Source organism: Petaurus breviceps, unplaced genomic scaffold, assembly GCF_028583685.1.
Source record: "Petaurus breviceps papuanus isolate PSGF00001 unplaced genomic scaffold, PetGlider_PUasm1.0 90808, whole genome shotgun sequence".
In the NCBI taxonomy this organism is placed as follows: Eukaryota; Metazoa; Chordata; class Mammalia; order Diprotodontia; family Petauridae; genus Petaurus; species Petaurus breviceps.
Genome location: NW_027187349.1, coordinates 9472687 through 9487674, shown reverse-complemented (window position 1 = coordinate 9487674; position 14988 = coordinate 9472687). Strand labels below are relative to the sequence as shown.

The window sequence follows — 14988 nt, the reverse complement described above, 5'->3', positions numbered from 1 at the left end:
TTCCATCATGTCCTCGATTCTCCTTTCCTCCCTACCTCACTTTTGAGTGTTAGACTATAACACATTAGACTGTAAGTTCAAGGTCAGGGACTATTCTCCTTTTTTATATCTTAATTTCTAGTATTTAGCAATTCTTTGTACATAATAAGCAGTTAATAATGTTTATTGACTGAATAGTTCTTAAAAATATTACAGTGCCTATTGAAGTTACTTTTATCTCATTATGTTGTATTTGTTATAATTTGAGATAATATAAACATGTTTCTTTTTTCTTCTCCACTATTGAAAACCAGCACTGATCTAAGAATTATTACATGCTCTGAATGGACATAATAAATGTTAGATGATGGTGTTGGTAGTGACAAAATTCATCATGAGTTAGTGGAAAACTAGTAGTGAAATTTCCAATTGTAAGATCAAATGTAAAAAATGTAGAGCTTGAGCCAAATCTGGAGAAAGGCAATGGATTCTGAGAGGTGAGGGTGAGGCCAAGGGCATGGGGGACAGCACGTGCTGTACTTGAGAGCTTTAGATTCCATTTATAGGTAGAGAAAGAAAATATGCTAAGTGTTGAAGAAAGAATTACAAATAAACAAGCCATCTTCTGCCCTCAAGAAGTTATATTCAAACCATGGCCAAAGGTCTATAAAATGGTGCATGTTCTTTGATCCAGCAATACCACTATTAGGTCTGTATCCCAAAGAGATCATAAAAAAGGGAAAAGGGCCCACATGTACAAAAATATTTATAGCAGCTCTTTTTGTAGTGACAAAGAATTGGAAATTGAGGCAGTGCCCTTCATTTTGGGAATGGTTGAACTAGTTGTAGTATATGAATGTAATGGAATACTATTGTGTCATAGAAATGATGAGCAGGCAGATTTCAGAAAAACCTGGAAAGACTTCCATGAATTTGATGCTGAGTGAAGTGAGCAGAACCAGAACATTGTACGCAATAACAATAACACTGTGTAATGACCAATTATGATAGAATTAGCTCTTCTCAACAATACAGTGATCCAAAATAATTCCAAAAAAACCCATGATGAAAAATACTATGCACATCCAGAGAAAGAGCTATAGAGTCTTAATGCTGATCAAAACTACTCTTTTCACTTTTTTTTGTTTTTATTTCTCATTGTTTTCTCCTTTTGTTCTGATTCTTCTTTCACAACATGACTAATGTAGAAATATGTTTAACATGATTGCACATGTAGAACCTATATCAGATTGCTTGCTGTCTTGGGGCAGGGGGAGGGGAGGGATGGAAGGAGAAAAATTTAGAACTTAAGATCTTATAAAAATGAATTTTGAACACTATCTTTACATGTAATTGGAAAAATAACATATTATTTATAAAAAATAAACATTGACAAAATACTGTCAGACATCTGAAAGCTGTCATCACCTACTCTTCCCCCCCCGCTCCAATTATACCTGAAAAGGAAAAGTTGATACACTAAGGGAAGCTTGATTGAGTGGAGATATTCATGTGTTGGCAAGATGTGGAGACAATTGGGAAGTTATATTGAAGATGGACAAGATAAAGCCAAAGCTTACCTATCAGAACCTGGTTATTGCAGGGGGCAGAATCCAAATTTTTGATAGTAAAGAGATGAGGATGATGGCAGGAGTTCAGATAGCAAGATGTAGACATGGGAATTGATAGTTTTAATTTGGAAAGGTGAAGGTTCTGAACTTTTTTTAAGAAAAGCTCTACCTGGTAATTCTAAGTTCTTGTGATATTGGACAATAATGTGATCTTCCTCTTGGCAATAATCCTTCCAACTTATTATCTCTCCTAGCCTCCTTAGTTGATCCTGGATCAGGGGGTGAAACACTTTTGGTGGTCATTCTATCCATCAGGCTTTCTAAGCTATTTCAGGAAGACAGTTCTCTCTCCCTTTTCCTCTCCCACTCCTTCTTTCTGTGCTTTTATCTTTTTCTATCAGGTCACTCAAATCAGCCAAGGCTGTACCAACACTATTTTAAGGGACTTAGATTTTTTCATTTAAACCATGTTCCTAATTGGATGATATTTTTGAACTTGCTGAAGTCTGATTTATGACTGAGTTTTTTTTTTCCATTGGCCATATATTTTCTAATAGTAATTAATTTGAAGGATTCTGATGAAGCAGGACAAGGAGACTGGACCATTTCCCTCAAGTACAGTGGTGACAAGCACTCCTCCATTTCTTATGTCTGGTTCACAGATCTGATTCACTCTGAACATGACCCCCCACTTCGTTTGATTCTGATCATTCATTACTCATCTGTGTGGGTTGTTTAATAAGGACACAGAAGTAGTCCACATGGAGAAGCCTGAGGCCTCTCAATGTAGCTCTTACACTGTGTCCTGTCAATTGACTCTGCTGAAAACATGAATAAGTGAATCTTTAAGACAAAGTATCTTGTCAATCCATGGTCTGTGGATTTGCGTAAATGAGATTTTTGATGTGGTGCTTTGGAACAGCTCCACAAATGCTTTCTTAGTGTGCTGTGCTAAGTTAGAAAGAAAAAAAAAAACCACACAATTAATGATATTAATAATGCCAGAGTTAAGGGAAATTTGGTTCAGGGATGAGTAGAGATAGATCCTTTTGAACACAGAATTGTGGTGGTTGTGAGAGAGAGATGTCGAAATACCAGGAAATATAATTAAATGGCTTGTGTTTATTTTTCACCAATTGAACAGAGGGTAAATTGTTATTGCTGACTACCTTTCTAGACTTCTTAAATCTTAAACCACCCTCCCCACCCTCCATCCCATCATCCAGAGACATTGGTCTCCTTGCTGTTCTTCATACAAGAAACTCTATCTCCCAACTTAGGGTGTTTTTGCTGGCTGGTTCCCATTCCTAAAATAATGTTCTCCCACCTTATCTCAACTTGCATGCTTCTCTAGATTTCCTGCAAGTCCTAGGTAAAATCTTGACATCTAAGATGCCTTTCCCAATCCCCCTTTATTCTAGTGCCTTCCCTTTGTTTATTGCTTTAAATTTATCTGGTTTGAAGGGATGTAGTTATTTGCATGTTGTTTTCACCATTCAACTGTGAGCTCCTTGAGAAGAGGGGCTGTCTTTTATCTTTCTTTGTATCTCTAGCAAGTAGCACAGTGCCTGGCATATGATAAACACTTAATAAATGTCTGTTGAATGACTGACTAAAATACTGATATATTTATAGAATTTTTAGAGCTGGGTAGGCTATTAGTGACCATCTACTCCAGGGATCACTTTGGCAGGTCTGTAACCATCCCAGTTGTCTCGACTGCTTTCATTCCATCCGTACAATCAATCAATCAGTCAACAAAGGACATTTTAAAAGTGCTTACTGAATGATCTTCATTATATTACGTTCTGGCAATACAAATGCAAAAATGAATCTGTCCCTGCCCTCAAGGAGTTTATATTCTGTTAATTATAATCCGCTAATATACATCAACTATATTAGCATCTTTTTAAAAATTTGGATAAATATCTAACTGGATTAACAAAGCCTTCTGAAGAGATAGGCCTATATAGATTATAGAAGTGGGAAGAAACAAGTGCTGGAAGCAAACACAACTTTTGAGTCCCCTGATGTCTCAGTCTTCTGATTTCATAGATCAGCAAAATGAAGCTCAGAGAAGGTAGGTGAGCTATCCAAAAACCACAGAGATAATATAGGATCTTAGAGAGGGAGGAACCTTAAAAGCCACCTAGTCCTGTACCTTCATTTTTCATATGAAGACATCGCAGCGCCCCTACCCTCCGAAAAGATGAAGTGATTTACACAAAGCCAAACAATCAGAATTCTTGAATTGTTGAACATCTGTCTGGGATTATATGGGAAGTCCCATTCAGCCAACCTATGACCAAGGATCTTGAATGAAGGGTAACCCATTACCTCTTGAGGTCATCATTTAAGATAGGAATTGTTAGGAAGTTTTATATGATATCAAACCTTCATTTGCTAGGGGCGGCCAGGTGGCTCAGCGAGTAAGAGCACCGGCTCCAGTGTTGGGACGACCTGGAGATCGAATCCCGGGCTCAGACACTCAGCACCACACCCAGAAATAACTGGCCGTGTAACCTTGAGCAAGTTACTTAACCCCGATCGCTTAAAAATAAAACAAAACAAAAACCCTTCATTTGCCTTTTTGCAGCTATGATCACTTTTCCCTTCTCTGCCCTATGGGGTTAACCTGACTATCACAACCTACTCTTCCTTGATAACCCCTCATAGACTTCAACACCTCCCACCCTGAGACTTCTTAACATTTGATTTTAAAAATTTGAATTCCAGATTATTTCCCTTCCTCACTCGTCACCCACCTTTACTTGGAACATAAGCAATTCAATATAGGATGTACATGTGTAGCTACAAATAACATTTCCATAGTGGATATATTGTAAAAGACTGACTATTATTTCCCTCCATCCTATCCCGCCCCACACTGTTCCATTCTCTATCTTGACCTTGTCCCTTCTCAAAAGTGAGTGCTTTTAACTACCCTCCCCCCAACCTGCCCTCCCCTCCATCACCTCCCTTCTCATACCCCTCCCCCTTACTATCCTGTAGGGTGAGATACCCTATTTAGTGTGTATGTCATTCTCTTCCCAAGCCAAATTCAATGACAGTAAGATTGACCCATTCCCTTTTGCCTTCCTGTTCTTCCCCTCCATTGTAACAGTTTCCCCTTGCCTCTTCTATATGAGATAATTTACCCCATTCTGTCTCTCCGCATCTCCTCCTACTATATTCCTCTCTCACCTCTCAATTTCACATTGTAAGTATTATCCCTTCCTATTCAACTGGTCCTGTGCCCTCTGTCTATGTATACATGTACACATATATACACACACTCACATATGTATTCATATAACCATATACCCTCCTATATAGACATGTATGTATGTGTACATATATATATATATATTTATAGTTTCTTAAATTATTCCCATACTGAAAAAAGTTTCATAAGTTACAATTATCATTTTTCCATGCAGGAATATAAATAGTTCAACTTTGACAAGTTCATTATGATTTCTTTTCCCTGTTACCTTCTCATGCTTCTCTTGCTTCTTGTATCTGAATGTCAAATTTTCTGTTCAACTCTGATGTTTTCATCAAGAATGCTTCAAAGTCCTCATTTCATTGAATGACCATATTTTCCTCTAAAACATGATACTCAGTTTTGATGGGTAGGTGATTCTTGGTTTAAATCCTAGCTCCTTTGGTCTCTGGAATATCATATTCCAAGCCCTTTGATCCCTCAATGTAGAAGCTTCCAGGTCCTGTGTTATCCTGATTGTGTTTCCACAATATTCAAATTGTTTCTTCTTGGCTGCTTGTAATATTTTCTCCTTGATCTGGGAACTCTGGAACCTGGCTATAGAATTTCTAGGAGTTTTCTTTTGGGTATCTACTCCAGGACATGATCAGTGGATTCCTTCAACCTTTATTTTGCCCTCAGGTTCTAAAACATCAGGGCAATTTTCCTTGAGAACTTCTTGAAGGATGATGTCTAGGTTCTTTTTCTTTTTTTTTGATCATGGCTTTCAGGTAGTCCAATAATTTTTAAGTTATCTCTCTTGGATCTATTTTCCAGGTTACTGGGTTTTCCAATGAGATATTTCATATTTCCTTCTATTTTTAATTTGTTTGGATCTGTTTAATAGTATCTTTATTTCTCAAAAAGTCAACTAGCTTCCATTTGCTCCAATTTAATTTTGAAGGAACTATTCTCTTCAGTGAACTTTTGAAATTCTTTTTCCATCTAGCAAATTCGGCTGTTTAAGGCATTGTTCTCCTCATTGGCTTTTTGAGCCTCTTTTGCCATTTGAGTTAGTCTATTTTTTAAGGTGTTATTTTCTTTAGTCAGGTTGTTGACTCTCTTTTCATGATTTTCTTGCATCATTCTCATTTCTCTTCCCAATTTTTCCTTTACTTCTCTTATTTATTTTTCAAAATCCTTCTTAAGCTCCTCTATGGCCTGTTTTCTTTCTTTCTGTTATTTTTTTTAAAGCAATTGGGGTTAAGTAACTTGCTCAAGGTTACATGGCCAGTTATTATTTTCTGTGTGGGTGCCAAGCATCTGAGGCCAGAACCGATCCCAGGTCTCCCAACGCCGGGGCTGGCACTCTTACTCACTGCACCACCTGGCCACCCCTCTCCATGGCCTGTTACCAGTTCATATCTTTCTTGGAAGCTTTTTGGTACAAGAGTTCTGACTGCAGTGTCTTCCTCCTGTTCCATACTTTGTTCCTTTTTGTCTCCAAAAAAGTAATATAAACTCAGATTGCTGTGCTTGCTTTGCTTCCTTTGCTTGCTCACGTTGCCACTCAATTACTTGACTTTTGCGCTTTTTGCCACAGTAGATTTCTGCTTCCAGAGAGGAGAGCTTTGTCCCAAATCGCTGGGATTTTCTCAGCTGCTGAAGGTATTAGTTGACTGCCCTCTCTGAAGCCTCCACATGCTCTGGATCACTGGTCATGTACCCCAGGAACTCCACCCTAGACAGTGATCCAGACCCAAGCAGGTTAAAGCAAAAGTGATTACCCCTCACAGTGGTCACTTGCTCTCCCTACAATCTGCAGGCCAGGAGCTCTGAAGCAGCCATGCTGCAGTGGCTGCCGTCCTCAGCCACTTCTCCCTCTGGGCGACAGAGGCTGGACCACACTCCTGGACACCCTGTTCCCAAAGTCCATACTGACCTTTCACTTTGTCTTTGGCATTTATGGGTTGATAATTCTGGAAACCACCACAGCTGCTGGTGGTCCACTCTCCCAAAGTCCTTCCAGCTGTGGCTGGTCATGGCTGCCCTGGGGCTAACACCGCAGACTCACAACAGGCTGTGCTCTGCTCCCAGCATGCTGTGATGGACCCTTCCTGTCTGCCTTCTGGGCTGCCTTCAGCAGGAGGTTTGTTTCTCTCTGTCACTTTGTGGGCTCTGTAGTTCTAAAGTTTGTTTAGAGTCATATTCTATAGGTATTTGAGGTGATTATGGGGGAGCGCATGGAGTTTTCCTGCTTCTACACTGTTATCCTTGAGACTTCTTCTTAACGGAGTATATGTCCCCAGTTCCTTCAACTGGTCTTCATTTGACAAAGACTGAAATTTTTCACAGCCAAGTTTTAATGAAGACTTACTGGAACTTTGCATCACTTTTTAATCCATTCTAGAATTTTCTCAGAAATTAAAGTTCTCATACTTGTAGTTTACAAAATCTCTTTTGCTCTCTTTCCTTAAACTAGAAATATTTTCTGTTCTTTAGTCCTATAGGGCCTCTAAATGATCTTTCAGATATCACTATTAGAAGCTCAGAAATCATATGCACCAGTACTTCTAGTAGTCAGGGATGAAATTCATCTAGGATAGCAACATGAGTTCACCCAGAGCAGCTAATTGCTCACTTAAATGGTGTTACTCAAATTGGCTTTCAATGACCTATTAATCATTTTTTGTTTTGTCATTGCCAGAAAACAAAAGCCTTGTTCTTGGCAGAGAAAATAAAAAATGGAAACAGAGAAGCTCTGTTTTTTTCTTCTTTGATCCATGGCTCTTTGCCTTTGATTCAGTCTTTCAAAAGCACTTAGCACAATTCCTGGCACATATTAAGTACTTAAAAAATGATTGTCCCCTAGTTTCCCTCCTGCTCTGTTCACAACTACCTGTTTTCCTCAGCATCAAAATTGTTTTTATTTGTGCTTGCAGAGTTACATTCCCAGTAATTTCTTATAACTCCTGGGCTAATTGTTTATGATCTTCCTGTCTCCTAAACCATTTGGAATTTTCTCTCCTAAAATCTTCAGTTCACATGTCAGACTATGCCTGACTTTCCTCTTCTCAATTACAGCGTAAAGAGTAAGTGATAATAATCTCATAAAGTTCCCATAATTTTTACCCTAGCATCAACAGTTTCTTCCTTTGGGGAAGAATTAGATTGAACATAGAATTTACATTTATTGGTTCTTCCACTTTTTGAAGGATTAATTTATTATTAAGGCAAGTTGAGAAGATATTTTTTTATTTCATTTTAATATACAAGAATTATGTAATAGATATCTAGATAATCAAAATCTCATTACTACTGTATCATGCCTCTCTGTCAAGCTTGTGATCTGTTTGTTCTTCCTGTTCAGTTAGTCTCGTTAACTTTGATACAATTGTTTCTATTTCTCCTAAATCTGTACTCAAATATTCTCCATGTACTCTGTCTGTCCCCTCTATGTTTGTGGATTTTCTTAAATAAATGTTTTTTTTAATATGCAATATTTTAATAGTTTAAAAAAAAATCTTACCCCAATCACCCTTAACTCTTCTCTTTTGCATTTTCATTAAATGGCTCTTTATCTCTCTCAATATTGGGGCCTGAGACCAATTCACATTTCCTTTGAGGCCATGGATGTAGCTATTTTGACATTTTTGTCCTCTCCTTAGTTTGTGTTTTATTCTTCTCTGTTATCATAGTAGCTTTCTTTCGTAATTTTTTTTGCTCATTTCCCACATTATTTCACTATTGTAAAAGTTGAACACTGATGCTGGGGTGGAGGCATCTTTTTTTGGACTTTCACTATCTATTTGAGAAATGAGATCTTTATTAGAGAAATTGATTTTTTTCTTCCAGTGTCCTATTTTTCTTTAAACTATGGCTGCATTGTTGGGTTTTTTTTTTTTTTGGTATAAAAACTTTTTATTTTATTTTTTTGCTTTTTGGAGGGAGGAAGTTAGGGCAATTGGGGTTAAGTGACTTGCCTAAGGTCATATGGCTAGTTTTTATTTGTGTTAAGTGTTTGAGGCCGGATTTGATCTCAGGTCCTCCTGACTCCAGGGCCCATACTCTATTCACTGTGCCACCTAGCTGCCCCCAAAAATATTTTAATAGAATATAATCATCATTCACTTTGCCACACCACCCCTTTCACCCTCTATATATTTTGTTTGATCATAAACTTTTCCCATATCTTTAGATGTGACAGGTAATTTTTTGCATATTCCCCTAATTTCCTTATACCTTTATGCAGAAATCATGTAAATATTTTGAGTTTATCTTGGTATAATATATGAGATGTTGAGCTATGCTTAGTTTCTGCCAGATTGCTTACTCGCTTCTCCAGCAATTTTTGTAAATGATGAATTCTTACCTTAAAAGCTTGAATTTTTGGATTTATCAAGCATTATCTTACTGTGGAATTTATTTAAAAGTATTGTGTATTCAATCTTTTCCACTGATCCACCACCACTCTATTTTTTATATAATAAGTTTCTTTTGATGATTACCACTTTGTAGTATAATTTGAGATCTGCTACTGCTCTGCTTCTTTCCTTCACTTCTGCCCCCACTGATTCTCCTGATATTCTTGATCTTTTGTTCTTCTTGAAGCATATTATTATTTTTCTGGCTCTATCAAATAATTATTTTGTAGTTTGATATTATACTTAATAAGAAAATAAATTTAGGAAGTATTGTCATTTTTATTAAATTGACTTAATCTACCTGATAGCTACATCTCTCTTTAGATCATACCACCTTAGAAGAACTGAAAACTTAGAGACTCCCAGAACTACCTCTGACATTAGCAGAATGAAAAACATGAAAAACCTGAAGTTTGGGACAGTGATTGCTCCAATCCACGAGCAAAACACAACTTAAACATAAAGTTAAAAGTGAAAAAAAAAATAGGCTATAAAGTGAGCAAACAAAGACAGCGGAGTAGAAGCAGGACCTCCCTTGGGCTGCGGCTTCCACCTTCCCCAGTCCATGTAAAAGAGGACTCTAAACAAACTTTGGAGCTGCAGAACTCACAAAATAACACAGAGAAGCTAACCTCCCACTGAGGACAGCCCGGCAGTCCGGCAGGAATCAGCCAGCACAGCGCTCTGGGAGCTGAGCCCAGCCCCACGCTAAGGCTTTAGCCCCAGGGCAGGCCTGACCAGCCAACAGTGGGAGGGACTCCAGATCAGCAGTAGCTGTGGCCCTTTCCAGATTTATCAATACATAGATGTGAAGGAAAAAGGGAGAGGTCAGTGCAGTCTTGACTTTGGGACCCAGTAAGTGGAAGTGCATGGCTTTTGCCCCAGGGCGAGAAGCATCTGAGATGCTGGCAAAGCTAGCCAGTGCCACGTGGCACCTTCAGCTCCTGGCCTTCAAAGTGTAGGGGGACCAAGCACCAGTGTGAGAGGTAATAAATCTTGCTTTAACCATCTTGGATCTGTATTGCAGTCTAGGGTGGAGGTCCTGGGGTGTGTGTCCAGCTTGCCAGAGTGAGTGGAGACCTTAGAGAGGGCACCTATCTAATACCTCCAGCAGCTGAGAAAACCCCAGTGTTTGGGACTCCCCTGTCTGGTGGCAGAATCCTACTGTGGCAAAAAGCCCAGGGGTCAGGTGACTGTGGGGCGACATGACCAGGCAAAGGAAACAAAGCAGACAGAAGATTCCAACATTACATTCCTATTTTGGGGACAAAAAGGAGCAAAGAATGGAACAGGAGGAAGACAGTGAAGTCAGAACTCCTGCACCAAAAGCTTCAAAGGAAAATATGAGCTGGTTACAGGCCATAGAGGAACTTAAGAAGCAGATAAGAGAAGTGGAGAAAAAATTGGGAAGAGAAATGAGAACAATGCAAGAAAATTACAAAATGAGAGTCAACAGCCTGACTGAGGAAAATAACACCTTAAAAATAGACTACCTCAAATGGCAAAAGAGGCTCAAAAAGGCAATGAGGAGAAGAATGCCTTAAAAAGCCAAATTTGCCAGATGGAAAAAGAATCTCAAAAGCTCACTGAGGAGAATCATTGCTTCAGAATTAGATTGGAGCAAATGGAAGCTAAGGACTTTATGAGAAATCAAGATGCTATTAAACAGATCCAAACAAATGAAAGAATAGAAGGCAATGTGAAATATCTCATTGGAAAAGCCACTCACCTGGAAAATAGATTCAGGAGAGATAATTAAAAAATTATTGGACTACCTGAAAGCCATGATCAAAGTAAGAACCTAGAAATCATCCTCCAGGAAGTTCTCAAAGGAAACTGCCCTGATGTTTTAGAACCAGAGGGCAAAATAGAAATTGAAATAATCCACCAATCACCTCCTGAAAAAGATTCCAAAAAGATAACTCCTAGGAATATTATATCCAGGTTCCAGAATTCCCAGATTAAGGAGAGAATATTACAAGCAGCCAGGAAGAAACAATTTGAGTATTGTGGAAACACTATCAGGGTAACCCAGGATCTGGCAGCTTCTTCACTGAGGGATTGAAGGGCTTGGAATATGATATTCTGGAGGTCAAAGGAGCTGGTATTCAAACAAAAAGAAAAAGAGTCAACAACTTGGTAAAGGAAGCACAGGAAAATATTGAATAAAATAATACTTTAAAAAACAGACGAGGCCAAATGGTAAATGAAGTAAACAAAAAAATTCACTGAAGAGAAGAACTTCATAAAAATAGAACTGGCCAAGTGGAAAAAGATACACAAAAATTCACTAAATAGAATGCCTCATTAAAAAATAGAATTGGGCAAATGGAAAAAGAGTCACAAAAATTAACTGAAGGAAAAAAACCTCTCCATAAAAAGTAGAATTGGCCTAATGGAAAAGGAAGTACAAAAACTTACTGCAGAAAATAACTTCTTAAAAATTAGAGTTGTGCAGGCAAAAACTAATCACAACCTGATGCATCAAGAAAAATAAAATAAAATAAATTAAAACAAAGTATATATGAAATATCTCTTTGGATAAACAACTGAATAGGTTGTGGTATATGATTGTCCTTAGGAATATTCTTGGATCTTCTATTGATGAGAATAGCTAAGTCATTCAGAGCTGATCATCAAACAATAGAGCTGTTATTGTGTGATCTCTTCTCTTGGTTCTACTTACTTCAATTTGCATCAGTTCATGTAAGTCTTTCTGGGTTTCTGCTCATTATTTCTCATGCCACAACTAATTCCTAAGAACTTATAATGAAAAAAGCTATCAACCTCTGGAGGAAGAACTTATGGAATCTGAATGCTTATTGAAGCAGACTTTTTAAAAATCTTAATTTTTCTATTTTTTCTTTTTCAGTATCACTAATATGGAACTACATTTTGTGTAACTCCATACATATAGCTTATATTAAATTCCCTGCCTTCTCAACAAGGGGAAAAAGAGAGAGGGAGGTAGAGAATTTGGAACTTAAAATTTTAAGAGATAGATATTACACATTATTTTTACATGTAATTAGAAAAATATAATTTTAAAAATGTATACCTTCATATCATCTTCAAAGAGAGAGAATTTTGTTTCCTCATTGGTTATTTTTATTCTTTCAGTTTTTTTGTGTGTGTCTTATTACTATAGTTATCATTTCTAGTATAATATTGAATAATAATGGTGATAATGGACATCCTTGCTTTACTGCCTATTGTATTGGAAAGACTTCTAGTTTATCCCTAATACAGAAAATATTTGTTCTTGGTTTTAGACTAGATACTACTTTCATTTTTAGAAAGGTTCCATTTGTTCCTATGTTTTCTAATGTTTCAAATAAGAGTTGAATTTTGTCTAAAAATTTTTCTGCATCTACTGATATAACATGATTTTTGTTGTTTTGTTATTGATATGATAAGTTATACTAATAGTTTTCTTAATATTGAACCAGCCCTGAATTCCTGGTATAAATACCACCTGGTCATAATATATGATCTTTGTAATATATTGCTGTAATCTTGCTAATATTTTTATACTAATGCACATTAGGTAAATGTCTATAGTTTTCTTTTTTCCCGCTCTTCCTGGTTTAGGTATCAAAATAATATTTGTGTCATATGTGTAATTTAGTAGGACTTTTTCTTAACCTACTTTTTGAAATAGTTTATGTAGTATTTGAATTAAATGTTCTTTAAATGTTTAATAGAAATCACTTATAAATTCATCTAGATATGAATTTTCTTTCCTTAGAAAGCTTATTTATGAATTGTTTATTTTTTAGAGGTAGGGTTATTTATGTGTTCTATATCTTTTTCTGTTAATCTGGGTATTTACATTTTTAGAAAAAAAATATTCATCCAGTTCCTTCAGATTATCAGTTTTATTGATTTATAGCTGGGAAAAATGCCTCCTAATAATTGCTTTAATTTCATCTTCTTTGGTGGTGCTTTCACCCTTTTCATTTTTTTTCTTGGTAAGAAACTGATGTTTATTTTCCTTCAGTATATTTCAGCACTATTAAGAGACTCTCAGCTAAAACTCAAGGCCATTCTGTCTGAGCAGCAGGGGGCTACAGACCAGTCTTTGGTAGCAGTCTGAGTGCTCCAATATTCAGTAAGGAACTGAGAGGTGGGCTCAGATTACACTTGTACTCCCTACTTCAGACTGATCTGGAAAGCTAGGTTGAGTAGCAGAGAATGGAGAAGTCCCTTCGCACTGAAATTCCTTTGCCTCTTTTAGCTGCTGTTTCTTCCTCCTTTTCAATCTCTTCTGGATCCCATGAGTTTTCCCGCCTTCCTCGTCCTGCTGGTCTCGGCTGGGAATGCATTGACATCAATGACTGCATGCTGTCCTGTCTGGTTGTTGATAATGATGTCAATCCCAAACAGCGATACACCAAGTGCTTGCCGAAGGGCCTTGGAAATCTCCCTGATGACCTCATCCAAGGGCTTCTCAAACACGCCTTCTATTTTGTCCAGTGCTGTTAGGACAGTAGATGACTCTGGTTTTGACACATTGTGGCTATTGAAGAATATTGATTCTCTGTCTGACATTCCTGCTGAAAAGTTCTTCAAAGATGGTCTCTGTACCACAGTGTAGGACTCGCCCACCACAAACACCTTATACAGGACAGCACTGTGATTGATGAAGTTCTGAATCACACAAGGGGACTTGATGGCACTGAGGCCTTCCTGGTTGAAGATGATGGCCATCTCACGAGAGTTGGTGCCGTGGGCCACTCTGGTTTTGCAAATGAATGGGAAGGCCAGTCCATTCTTCTCCAGAAGCTGCATGGTGTCTTCTCCACACACACTTGTGAGCTCCATGAAGGGTGGGGAACAGATCCGTTCATCTTTCATATAGGCTTCAATTTTTCGAATAAGTTCATAAGACTTGGATCGATCCAGAAGGGTCCTAATAGCAGGGAGAGGATCCAGGATGATTGTCTCAGGGTGAGTACCAATATATTCCTGGAATCTGTGAACCAACTCCAAGGATTGGCTATCATTCTGATCAGCTTCAAGGATGACATCAGTCAGTTTGTGTATTATCACATCCAGTGGACCCTGCTCTTCAATTGGTCTGCTAAGGTTGAGCTGTACAACTTCTATGCCCCTTTTCCTGCACAGGTCGGCAAAAGCCTGGAAATTGAGCTTCTTGATCTTCTCACTCAGCCAGTAACCAACTCTTTTTCCCATCAAAAAGGTCTTCGTCCTTGGATGGGGGTTGCTGCAGAGGAGGTGGGTAGGGGGTATCGTGCCAAGGCAGACAAGGCTGTGTCCTCAAGATTCACAGTCACGACCTCCACTCACAAAACAGGAACCAGGACTCAGGGCAAAAAGGCCTCCTCCTCCAGGCCGCAGCTGGGAGCCCGCTATTCTCAGAAGCTGCCTCCGTGGCCACTTCCTCCTCCTGCAGCCTCTGCTTCTTGCAATACCCGCCCCCCCCCTCCACCTGCCAGTACTAGGAGTAGAAGGGGGGCAACCAGGACTGACACACCCTCCCCGCTGTGGAGGTGGAGGGGTCCGCGGTCCTGCCCTCCGGCCCTCTGCCACACGCTTGGCCTCTTCTTTCAGGGAATCCACCCTTTTCATTTTTAATACTGGTAATTTGTTATTTTTCTTTCTTTTAAAAATCAAGCTAGTTGTTTATTTTATTGTTTTTTTCCCATAAAATCAACTCCCTCTTCTATTCATTTGTTGAATATGTATACACACATGCATATATTATATATATTTAATTTTCGCTTTTAATCTTTCCTTTAATTTCTAGATTTCTATTTTGGCATATAATTGGAGACTTTTTGATGTT

The 14988-nt window shown here is 38.2% G+C and overlaps 1 pseudogene; it reads right to left on the bottom strand.

The window, feature by feature from the left end:
- Positions 1-13436: 13436 nt before the first annotated feature.
- LOC138147884 (inositol-tetrakisphosphate 1-kinase pseudogene) lies at positions 13437-14366 on the bottom strand (annotated as a pseudogene).
- Positions 14367-14988: the final 622 nt, after the last annotated feature.